This window comes from Papilio xuthus, unplaced genomic scaffold, assembly GCF_000836235.2.
Source record: "Papilio xuthus unplaced genomic scaffold, Pxut_1.1 DF827777.1, whole genome shotgun sequence".
NCBI classification, from domain to species: Eukaryota; Metazoa; Arthropoda; class Insecta; order Lepidoptera; family Papilionidae; genus Papilio; species Papilio xuthus.
Window position 1 is genome coordinate 7,700,143 of NW_013530872.1, and position 11,218 is coordinate 7,711,360.

Below are 11,218 nucleotides of genomic sequence, written 5' to 3' on the forward strand. Positions count from 1 at the left end.
TATTAAGTCGTTAAAAAAATGATAGCTTGTCTACTAACCTTGTCATATATCCAGAGAACTTTTGTCAAGTCATATGTATGTTTTTAAATATAGAAACCGGTATAAACCAATAGGTATTGTTATTTTTACGATGCTGATTATTTTCAACGTATTCTATATTCTAACTAATGTAGTACACTCACTTGCATAAATTAAAATAAAGAATAATTTTATTTGTAATGAGGGAAAGCATCCTTTAATGAAATATTTACATTACAACTGTACTAAAATTATCCAGCATTTTTGCACGTTTATTATAGCTTAATGTCTGTGACATTTCATGAAAAATTAATTCGCTTAACTATTTTCTACTTTAGAATTTAAGTGGAAAAAGAAATATGAAGCAATTTTGATAATGCTCTGATCTCGAGTCACAAGGGAATGAAAAATTCAAGCGGCCGTCGTACTTGTAGCATAACCTATGTCATTTATATTTGTAATGAAACATTTTAACAACCTAGTCTTACTGAAGTGAGCTCGCAGTGTAAGTTTATCCTAACAGTTGGAGCTTGTGTGAAAATGGCTTTATATTATAGTTGTTGCGTGTTGTCTTTGTTGTTGGCGGTAATCTGGTTACCTACTAATTTGTTTGCCCTGTTTTTATTATGTAAAGCAATCCTAGATTACTTTGTATATCAGTACTTTTAGATATCATTAGTTAGAATCATTTAGAGCGAATGGCGCGCTTTCGTTACCAATTCAAGTGTCAGAATGAATAGTGAGAGGACATAAACGTTGATATTTTAATAAGGCTAGTGTTGCTCCGATACACCGGTAGAGCGTCGGATTTTCTTCCAAACAATACTTAAACCAACAAATATTTTTTCTATTACTATATTAAGTAGTGCGTTTCGTTACCAATATACCTCTCTATGAAAATATTGTTATCCTCTTTATTACCTTTTAAGAAACAAAGAAACTGTAAGTTTCGTTTAACTATTTCGGCAAATAAAAGTAACGGTATTCTTAAGCTACATTAGTTATCTAGTATCCATAGTATTAGTCTAGTTTTAGTTGATATACTTTGGTAGTTGAAATTCGTCTCGTCTCAAGAATTAAATGGATACTACGTGCTACGGAATATGAAAATGGCGTATTGATTCATCTCCAAATATAGAACAATGGAAATACTGGGTGGGGCGACTCAAAGGACGCTATGAATTGTAAAATTTAAACTCCGATTCTGAGATCTTGCTAAGCAGAGTGAAAATCAATGTTTTGTAATATTACATCTCTAACAACAGACTCGGCTGAAAACTGTAGTTTAGTATTTAATATTGGATATTTGTAGACAAAAGCTTGGTTATTTTGTTAGATTGCATACTACAACTCATAAACTAGTGAATCAACTTCAAAAATGGTTGCACCAATTAAAAACTATTTATCTTTGAGTAGGATAAGCTTTATCATTCTATAACTAAAATTTAACATAAAGTAAATCTTATGAACACTAATCACTGGTTGAAGTTTAAATCACAGATGATTGGATGTGTTTGGTTTATATTCGTACAACGTACATATATTTTTTAAATAAGTATCCAAAGTGCCTTTACCTTCGTCTCGAGCCTTTTACGTGATGGAGTAGATGTGACGAGAATCGAAAATAGGGTTGAAACGTTTTGTGGTTATTTCGATTGAACCCTCAAAGGGTTACCACCCCTCGAAATTTCAGGACATTCGACAACTAGTTTTCTACTTAACTTTGTAAGCTTTGTCATTTGTTTGTATTTAAAAAGACAAATACGTAAAACAACTATTGAACATTTTTATCAAATTCATACAAATCGAATTTCTTAACTTAAAGGATCAAATGATAAAAAACAAAATAAACTAATCTAAAAACAAACGGAAAAAGTCCCATTCCATAAACCTACCTTTCACTAAACTCCTGAAGAACCCTAAAAAACCCTGAAAAACCCTGCTTCACTAAAACTCCATATCCTTCCTTAGATTACAAGCCGCCTAGAAATATTTACAATACCAAACAAACTCAGACAAGAGAAGACAGGTCATGCCAGCAAGTAAAGGTACATATCACACGAAGTTATTGAGTTTCTTGCGCTCTAAAATTAAATAAGAGTATAGAGGGATACAAAAGCTTAAATATTGAAAGTAATCCGTATACATCGATACAAATATAGATTGGTGTTGACACAGCGATGGCTTGTTATTATTGATGGGTATAATTTATTGCGTCGGCCGCTCGCAGCTCCGGGGGGACGCGACTGGAATCACGACGGTGCTGCCCCAAATTTATGACTCTCGCCCGGCACCTTTGATGAATGTTAATTTTTCAATGCTTTTTTTAGTAACACTAAATTTACAAAACTCTCCCTATCTCTTAGGTAATAAATTATTATAAAACTCAAAGGAAAAATAATAGGCCCTAGAAGATGTCGTAAAAAAGTCTCCAGACAAGAAAATAAATGAAGATCCGTAATAGGTAGTGCTTCCATTGTTAAGTTGTTAATCGTGATAGATCGTGAGCACTTACTTACCCTTTATCTTACTAATATTATATTATAAATGAGAATGTTTAGATGGATGAATGTAAGAAGGTATCTCAAGAACGGTTGCATAGGTCTTGCTGAGATTCGGATAGATGTAGAACATAGTCTGTAAAAACAAATAGATTACTCTGAAAAGTTTTTTATTCCACACGGGCGGAATCGCGGGTCATAGCTATTATAAATTAAATATGAAAAACTTAGGTATGAGAAATGAAAGATAAATTTACACAAAAATCACGAACCCAAAATTTATCTTTCTAAAATTAAAGGCAGTAAACATTTCGACTGTTTAATATATTATTCTGTGCTGAGCAATTGTACGCCCCAGATGTCAATGCCAGTCGTTCCTGCAAGAAACGGACATGCGGGGAGTTTTGTGAACCCAATTTTCTCATTGAATAGATTTCTGGGTAAATAGATAATTTCATGCTGAATTAATTTCCAGATCATTCAGGGTTGTACAATAATTTTTATATACATGTAGTTATTTTTTTAAAGTCCTGTGTTTGTGTGACCTTTAACTGTTATGACAGCATAGCTAATATTTAAAAACTAAGGGACTAACACGAATATTTGCCACATGCGCTTTCGAAACATCAACTAAAAATATGTCAAAATTAGTATGAGATAGTTGATGTACATTACGTACACAAAAAGAAATAATATAAATTTTGTCGATGACGATACGAGAATGTTCTCAGGAATATTCATGCTAGGCCGTCTGACTGTACTTTTGTAGGAAATTCTTTAAAACAATCGTCTGTACTACGCTTTAATGAACAAAAATTATTACGTTTCCAAAAACACGTATATAAACAATGATAACACAAACGACCCAACATCTGTTTATGCTATCTATTAGTTACAATTACGTATAAAATTAAATTGCACACGTACTAAATTAATCCTACCCTTATCAGTGCGCGGTAGTTATTTGAAAGCCGGTGGTTGTCCCAAACTACACACATTAAAGGAAGCTAGTAATTGTTAATCTCACTATTAATATTAAATATAGCTACAATATTACAATATTCTGTATTACTTTGAAGTTATTTTATTTTAATTGCTGTGGAAATTTTGTTACATTTGATACTTTGAAGCTTTATCTTATGTTATAAATAAATAATTATAGATTTATTTGACGTATAAAATGTTAACTTTTGTTTGACTTTATCATAGCAGATTTTATTTTATAATATTATAATATTTTTATCATATGTTAAAAATCCATTATGATGTTTAAAAGTTTTTAAATATCTACACAAAAAAATGTTATAAGACTTTTAATGCAACTGCATACTACAGCATATTACTGTTTATTTTACGTAGTTTCCTTTTGTTACTTAAAAGAAACTGCGCAGTATCGAAATTGTCTATTTTTATTTCAATTAACTCTTTTAGTTTGATGTAACATCGGCGGGTACAATACTGGCTTACGCGGGCTTTCCAACTTTTAATTGAGTTTAGTTGTTGTTTCAATAGAATTTTCTTCCAGTAAAGCTTCAATTTACAGTCGATTCTGTTGAACTAAAAGACTTTTCATAACAAAGACTGACGCACGTGTGTAAAAATAAAACGAAACAGTATTAAAAATTATCTTTTAGTTGCTTTTGAAAATAAAAACTTTACACATTTAGCTAAAACAACGATTAATAGAAGTACATAATTTTTTAACTGTGAAAATGTCCAACAGACGCCCTTGAAATTATATGTACTACTAGTAGTCGCCCGCGGCTTAGTCAGCGTAGTAGTCCCGTAAAAACCGGCCAAGCCGTATCGAACATTGCAAGAAATAAACGCGGGTTTGGGAACGCTTAGACAGTTAAACAAAAATGTTAACCAGCAACGCAAATACATCATGTGTATACAAATCATGAAATATTTTTTTTAAGTGACGTACAGACACTCCAATTTTATTAATATGTATAGATAACTTAAAGGGAGATCCTAAATCAAATCTTAGATTCAAACATAATTTGAGCTCGGGGATAATATTTATAGCTTTATGTTAGAAAGTAAGTGTAGGCATGTAAATAAATGTGGGTTTGTTTGGCTTCAGCGAACTGGAACATAAAATAGCTGCCCACAGCTACCCGAGAAATACAAATCTAGGGCGCAATCCAATACTGTATCACCCTATTTTACCTTTGCGAAAGGAAAATGTTTTTTGCAAACCTTCGTATTTTACTAGTACATTGTAATTCGCTTATTCTTTTTTAAATCTTAATTTATGTTTTTACCTTGAAATTATATATCTTACCGACATTTGATAGGCAAATTTAGTATAACTCAAAAGCTTCCTGTTGAAATCCTATTTAATCAATAACAAAGAGAACTCTCTTCCATATATTATATCCCAAGCAAATTTTAATTAAAAACGAAATAAAAAATACAAGTAGGTATAATATAGGAGCTCAGTATACAAGAACACGAATAATTAAAGCTGCAATTATAACTTAATATAGTCTGTTCAGAAAGATTGAAAACCCTATCACAAGAACTCAATATATTCCTTCATTATATTACAATACGTACGCAAGGAAATTAGTTCTACATTTAGTCGCAATATGATGAGATGATTTATATTTCTGGTGAAGATAAACTTAAAACAAGGTAACTAGGTAGGTACTACGTATTACTACAGTAGGTTTACAAAGAGGAGATTCGTTTAAAGTGAGTGTCACGTGGCTTACGTGACTTGCGTCCCATCTAACAACATCGATTGTACCACCATTCTGATTATTGGAGAAGCAGACAATTGTTTTATTTTGTTGACTCGTCGAACGATTTCCTTTATGGTAAAATATCGTGTTAGTTCTCATTTTTACGAGACAAAATCTTATTTACTTATATGCTTTTTATTATTTATCAAAAAGACAGAATTTAATCTATTAGCATAATCAAGAAATGTCGTAACATAATCAAACTGAAATTTATATTTATTAGAAAAAAAGCACAAAGACTTGAAAGCTTTTGTACATTTATTTATTAAAATGTTTTCATTTTTTTACAATCATCATACTTCGATAAAGCTTTTGTTATGAAAATGTTTTTACAAGTTTTTAGATATAAAAGAATATCAATACAACAATTGTAGATAAATTTATTTGTGTTATGTATTGTATTTATATTAAAGTAGGTAAGCGATTTCTTAAATTATTTGTATTAATGTTACTTCTTACTAATATTATAAATGCGAATGTTTGGATGGATGGATGTTTAAAGGTACATATCTCAATTTAGCATATATGTAGAACGTAGTCTAGAAGAACACGTAGGTTATTTATTAAGTTTTTTTTAATCAGCGCGGACGGAGTCGCGTATGACAGCTAGTATAAAATAATTACTAAAAATATTCTGTGTAGTTTATACTCGTATAAACCAAAATTCGGATATTCCTATCCCTATTGGTTATTGTTTAAGGCCATTAGGTACTCGCATTGGTGAGCGAGACAAGTGACGTAAGAGGTGCTACGTGCCCAGCCTGCGATCCCGCCCTGCTGATTGAGCTTATCCGATGACACGAGGGGTCGGCTTAGTGGAAACTGACGTATTGATACGTTACCGCTAAATTGGATCTCTCTGTATTCCAAATTAACGTATGATAATATAGTTATCCACAATGTATATACTAAATGAGTGAATTTTATCTTGTATAATCTACCATAATCTGCAAATAATTGTTTTACATCTAGAAACTAGATTACTGATAAATTAATAATAAAAACCATACACAACAGGAAAAATGCTCATGCAAGAATAAAAAATCGGAAAAATTGTTCAATTGTTTAAATCCGACATTTTAAGTTGATACGAATACATTGAATTCAATTCTCTTAAAACAATCGTATCGTAAAAAAATCTTAAAGAAAATCATCTTATTCTGAATTCAAGCAACAAACGCATTATAATGAACACAAATCTAAGTACACGCTTAGGGGAAAATCAATGACTCTGCAATAAATAATGGCTGCAAAAGGATGACATCAAAATTCCATCAAGTGGAAAGCGGGTCCGCGGTTGATCTGAATTCGATGTGCGTACGGTACGCTTTCGTAGGTATTGAATGTAACGCCCCACCGACTTGCATCTTATTGAACGGTAATACAGGTCATTCTGAAACGATCCAGAACCCTTGCGGCTACCGTACATATTTGATGAGAACACATAAAATACGTTAACATCTGTTACAACGAAATGTGGATATTAAATTGGTAGGGAGGGAAGATTTTTCGGGGCTTTAACAAAAGTAAGATGTAATTCCCCATCTAACGTTCGGATTATTAACGAATTAAGTTCTAAAAGCTAGTAAATTATGCATAAGCATCGGCTTATTTCTCGATGAAGAGGATTGCACTCTTAATTGTAATTAAATTGTTTGTTTTTTTTATTTTATGCCTCGGACGAATCTTAAATCGATAGGAATAATAAGTTTTACTTTTTCCCTAAATCTAATGTAACAAAATATCCAAAAATCTACACAAAAGATTGTATATTTACTACATTTAACTTTGATATCGATGTTCTAATTATGAGAGTGTAGTTAGTACGATTATTAATACAGTTAGTTCGTTATTCGACTAAGTCTGTATTAATTTCGTACAAGTTTGCTAACGCAGCTTCTCAAATGAGAAACTAACTACATAGCTAACTAAGATTAGAGACGTGCTAAATGAGTTTATAGCGTGTTAATAATTCTTGCTCAGTCTATCCTTAATTCAAGTGTAAACGTATCTTTTTTTTGTCGAACATTACATACTACAGAATTTTGTTTACCTTAATATTTGTTGAATTTGTACCCTGTCTCTCGCTTTGGAAAAAAAATAACAATATGTTTTATACGAGTTTGTCGGTAAAAATCAAGATTAATTTCCATAACTTTTTAACATTTTATCTGAATTTAAGTCTTATAAAACATAATTTTCATGGTATCTTTTAATTAGGGAAGTTTGTAAGTTTTTCAATTATTTTAAAAAAATATTTGAAACTCTTACTTTTAAGGAAAATTATTTAAGGGGAAAAGGAAATTAATCTTTCTCTTAATTAGTAAAGTTGGTCAGACGTTACGACAGGGAATTCAAGGGCGATAAATCAAGGTACTGCTACAGTTTCAAACAAGTCTCCCAGAAAACCACTTTTGCTTTTAAGACTTCCATATTTCAGAAACCGTCATCAATATTTCATGAGTTACAAATACAAGGGGAGATTGAAAACAGCTTTATCAGATATATGTATAAATTAATGAAAGAAGTCTCCGGACATCGTCGCATGAAATTTAATAGTATCTATAAAACATGTCTAACATGGCAATTTTCTTAGTTTCTACTATCGTATCATGTTTTAATAAACTGATATAAAAACGGCTAAACACTCACGTATATTCTTCCGGTGGCGGCACCGACTAGTTTCGAGTCCATCGGGGACCCTTCATCAGGATGAGTGGTACTGGTATTATTTCGCCGACGCGGCCCGTCGCTCACGCCAACGGACGAATATACGTGAGTGTTCCGCCGTTTTTATATCAGTGCATGTTTTATTAGTTCATTAACATTATTCGCCTTGCACTTTACTTTAATTAATGAATTGATAATTTAATGAAGATTTTCAGCTATCTATTCGTTGTAGTTATTTTTATTTCGTGTTATGTTTTCAGAGTTACAGTGTTCTATTCGCACATAAAGGTGCTTTGAGAATCCTCGCCGCGGGGAGTGTAGTCAGCTGAAATCGCCTACACGTTATTAAATCGGTCAGATTATTTATAATACGCGTACAGGGTCACCTTGAATTATGGGCTTGTGGGTCTTAGTGCAGCGATCGCGTTCTGCCTCGATGAATGAAATAATACGAAATGTAGTATAAAGCAGTCACTATCATTTATTTATATTATACGCTGGCCGCATTCGATTATAATACTCTTCTGTCACCTTTTGTACCGTTTGCTAATCTCATGATATGTTACGGACCTTGCGGTGTTAGGGCGGATGTTTGTGGCCTGGTGGCTCTTTATACAAACGTGCGAAGATCTGTTAAGCTTCCAACCGCGACTGCGTAGAGGTCGTAAATCTTTTTGTCTGGGTAGTATTATAATTTTATTTAATATTATTAGTATATAAAACAGAGAAAATTAATATTACTCTATATGCTGACTTCATATTTTAAGTATAATTTAAAATTTTAAAAAGATGCAACCGAAAAGCAGAAAACAGGTTTCGTCTCCAGAGGCCAGGACAGTCCTAAACGCGGCTTCAGTGCGGCCAATTTCAGCATGTTTTCGAATTTCTCGTTTTATTTATATTTGTGGATTTTTAATTTCCATATGACATTGCAGAACCATTTGTTTGCAGTAGCCCCTACCTTATCGGGCCAAATAATATTGTCGTATTATCACTTTGTCGATCTATAAGTACCAACATATATTTTATTACCTACTAAGTACTGAACATTATTTTTTGGTTATTTCATGGTTTTATTTATTTAATTAATTATACATCTGCTTAAAAAATAAAAAAAAACATCTTCATTTCTGAAGATTGCCTAAATAAGAGTGTAAAATTATCTTTTTGTCGACACTCGAATTCTTCCACGGTCCATTATATGTACACAGCATAGCGTAAAATGTTATCTCGGTGTCTTTGAAAGCTTGAGTGACGGCGGAACTTTAATAAAATAAAAGCTTATAATAAAAAGCTCTCGGGACTGACAGTGAGTCTTGTCACAAGAAACAATGCTCTATTATTAATATCATCTACGTCGACAAAAAAGCTATCAGTTGTCTCAAACCGAGCTAAAAAAAATACGTAAGGTGTTTTTTTAAATTATGCTGTTATCTTTTCGTACATGTTTTTTCACATAAAGCATAATAGTTAATTTCATTTTTTTAAGTAAATATCTACTTATAATGCGCTGTTCAGTTGTTATAAGGTCCTAGTATTCGTAGCTATAAATTCTTCATCCAAATGTAGCCGAATCATTAAAATTTCTTATAACGTGCGTGCGATAAACCAGTCCGAAGTTCGACGCCGAAACTTCGACTTATCTCCCTCCCCTAGAAGGTCGTTACGCTGGAATTATGGTCGTGGTTAAACACATGCTACATTTACTCGAAAGTTCATGCCGCGCTCGAATAACTTCTAGTTAACTGGATCGGATTCCACTTGTAGGCAAAAACGTGTCTACAATATATTTGGGACACAGACAGATTTTACGAGAGGTCAAAGAGTTTTAAGAAAATTATCAATAAAATAACTAAGTATGAGAATTTCAAATGTAAAAATTCAATTTTAAAATTCCTTCATTTAACTTGATTAATATTTATTCATTTGGTTATTTAAAAATGACACAAAACCTAACAATGCTTTCGGGCAGTATGAACTATAAATAAATATTTGGTATTGGCATTCTGCACGATTACAAAGCAAACGTCGCACTTATATAAAGAGTTATTGGCCATAGATTTCAATTTTCAATTTCAATACCAAACTAAAACAACAAAAAATCTTATATCCCTACCTGTTCGTAGGTACAGGTGCACTTTTCAAATGGAATGTGGGAACGAAATTGATTGTGGAAGGCCGTATTCCATTTAGATATGGAAATCCAGGCGGCGTGTACGACATCGCAGTTGGCCGTGTTACTAAGTAATAGCTATCGATTGGAAGTTCTAGACAAACTTTTACATGCAAATGTGAAGATTATTGTTTTTGTAATACGAGGCGCTGCGCAAGTCAACAACCATATTTTAGTATAATACTTTTGGGAGAGATTCTGCTACATTATTTAAAATAGCTGAAAATGTAACGACAAAATAAAAATCATTTTTAAAATTAAATATTAGCAGATTTTTTTGTTAACAACTAAGCTCTATGCTTATGATAGGATATGGTTTATGACAATCGAATGGTGGGATTCGAACTGTCGATCACGTAATCAGAAATCTGTACCCTTACAATTAGGCTATTGGCGTTATTTTAAAGTTCGTAAATTATGCAGAAGCTAACTTATTCCTGAATAATTCTAATTAACTGTAGACAATTTAATGATATTGATTTGTAAAATTATATTTTTATTTCGATAAATAATGTGATTATAGGTTCGGGATGCATTAGCTCTTCCACTTCGCCGTCTCAGCAAACGCTTCGCAAACTAAATTATTCAATTAAGCAATTATAGGTCGATTGGAATCTGTACTTGAACAAATGGTAATTAGTCTAAGTATGTATGCACACGTATACATAAATAATTAAATAAAATTAGTATCGTTAATATTTCTTTATATGATAAGAAATAGTTGAAGTTTACTTTTATATTTTTTTGTTTTTTGTTAACGGCAGTACAATATAGAAACCTTTTTATTAAACAAAGGCAGAAGCAGGTTAATCTCAAATCAAAGAAGGTTTTAGCATATCGTATGAAAATATTTTATGTTATCAAAATTAAATCTACAACTGAGTAAAAGATTTATTCTAATGTGGTCTGCAGTTCAAAATATTTTCTTTCTGTGCATCCTCTCCTGCGTCGATTAAAGGTCGGCAAGGCATATGCAATTGCGTATGTCTATGGGCAATAGTCACTTCGCTATTTCAGCGATTTCGGGTGGCCGCTCGATTTGCCACCTTATCATATAAAAAAGTGATTTCAAAGAGTTAAATGAAAATGCAAAGTTTTTACAA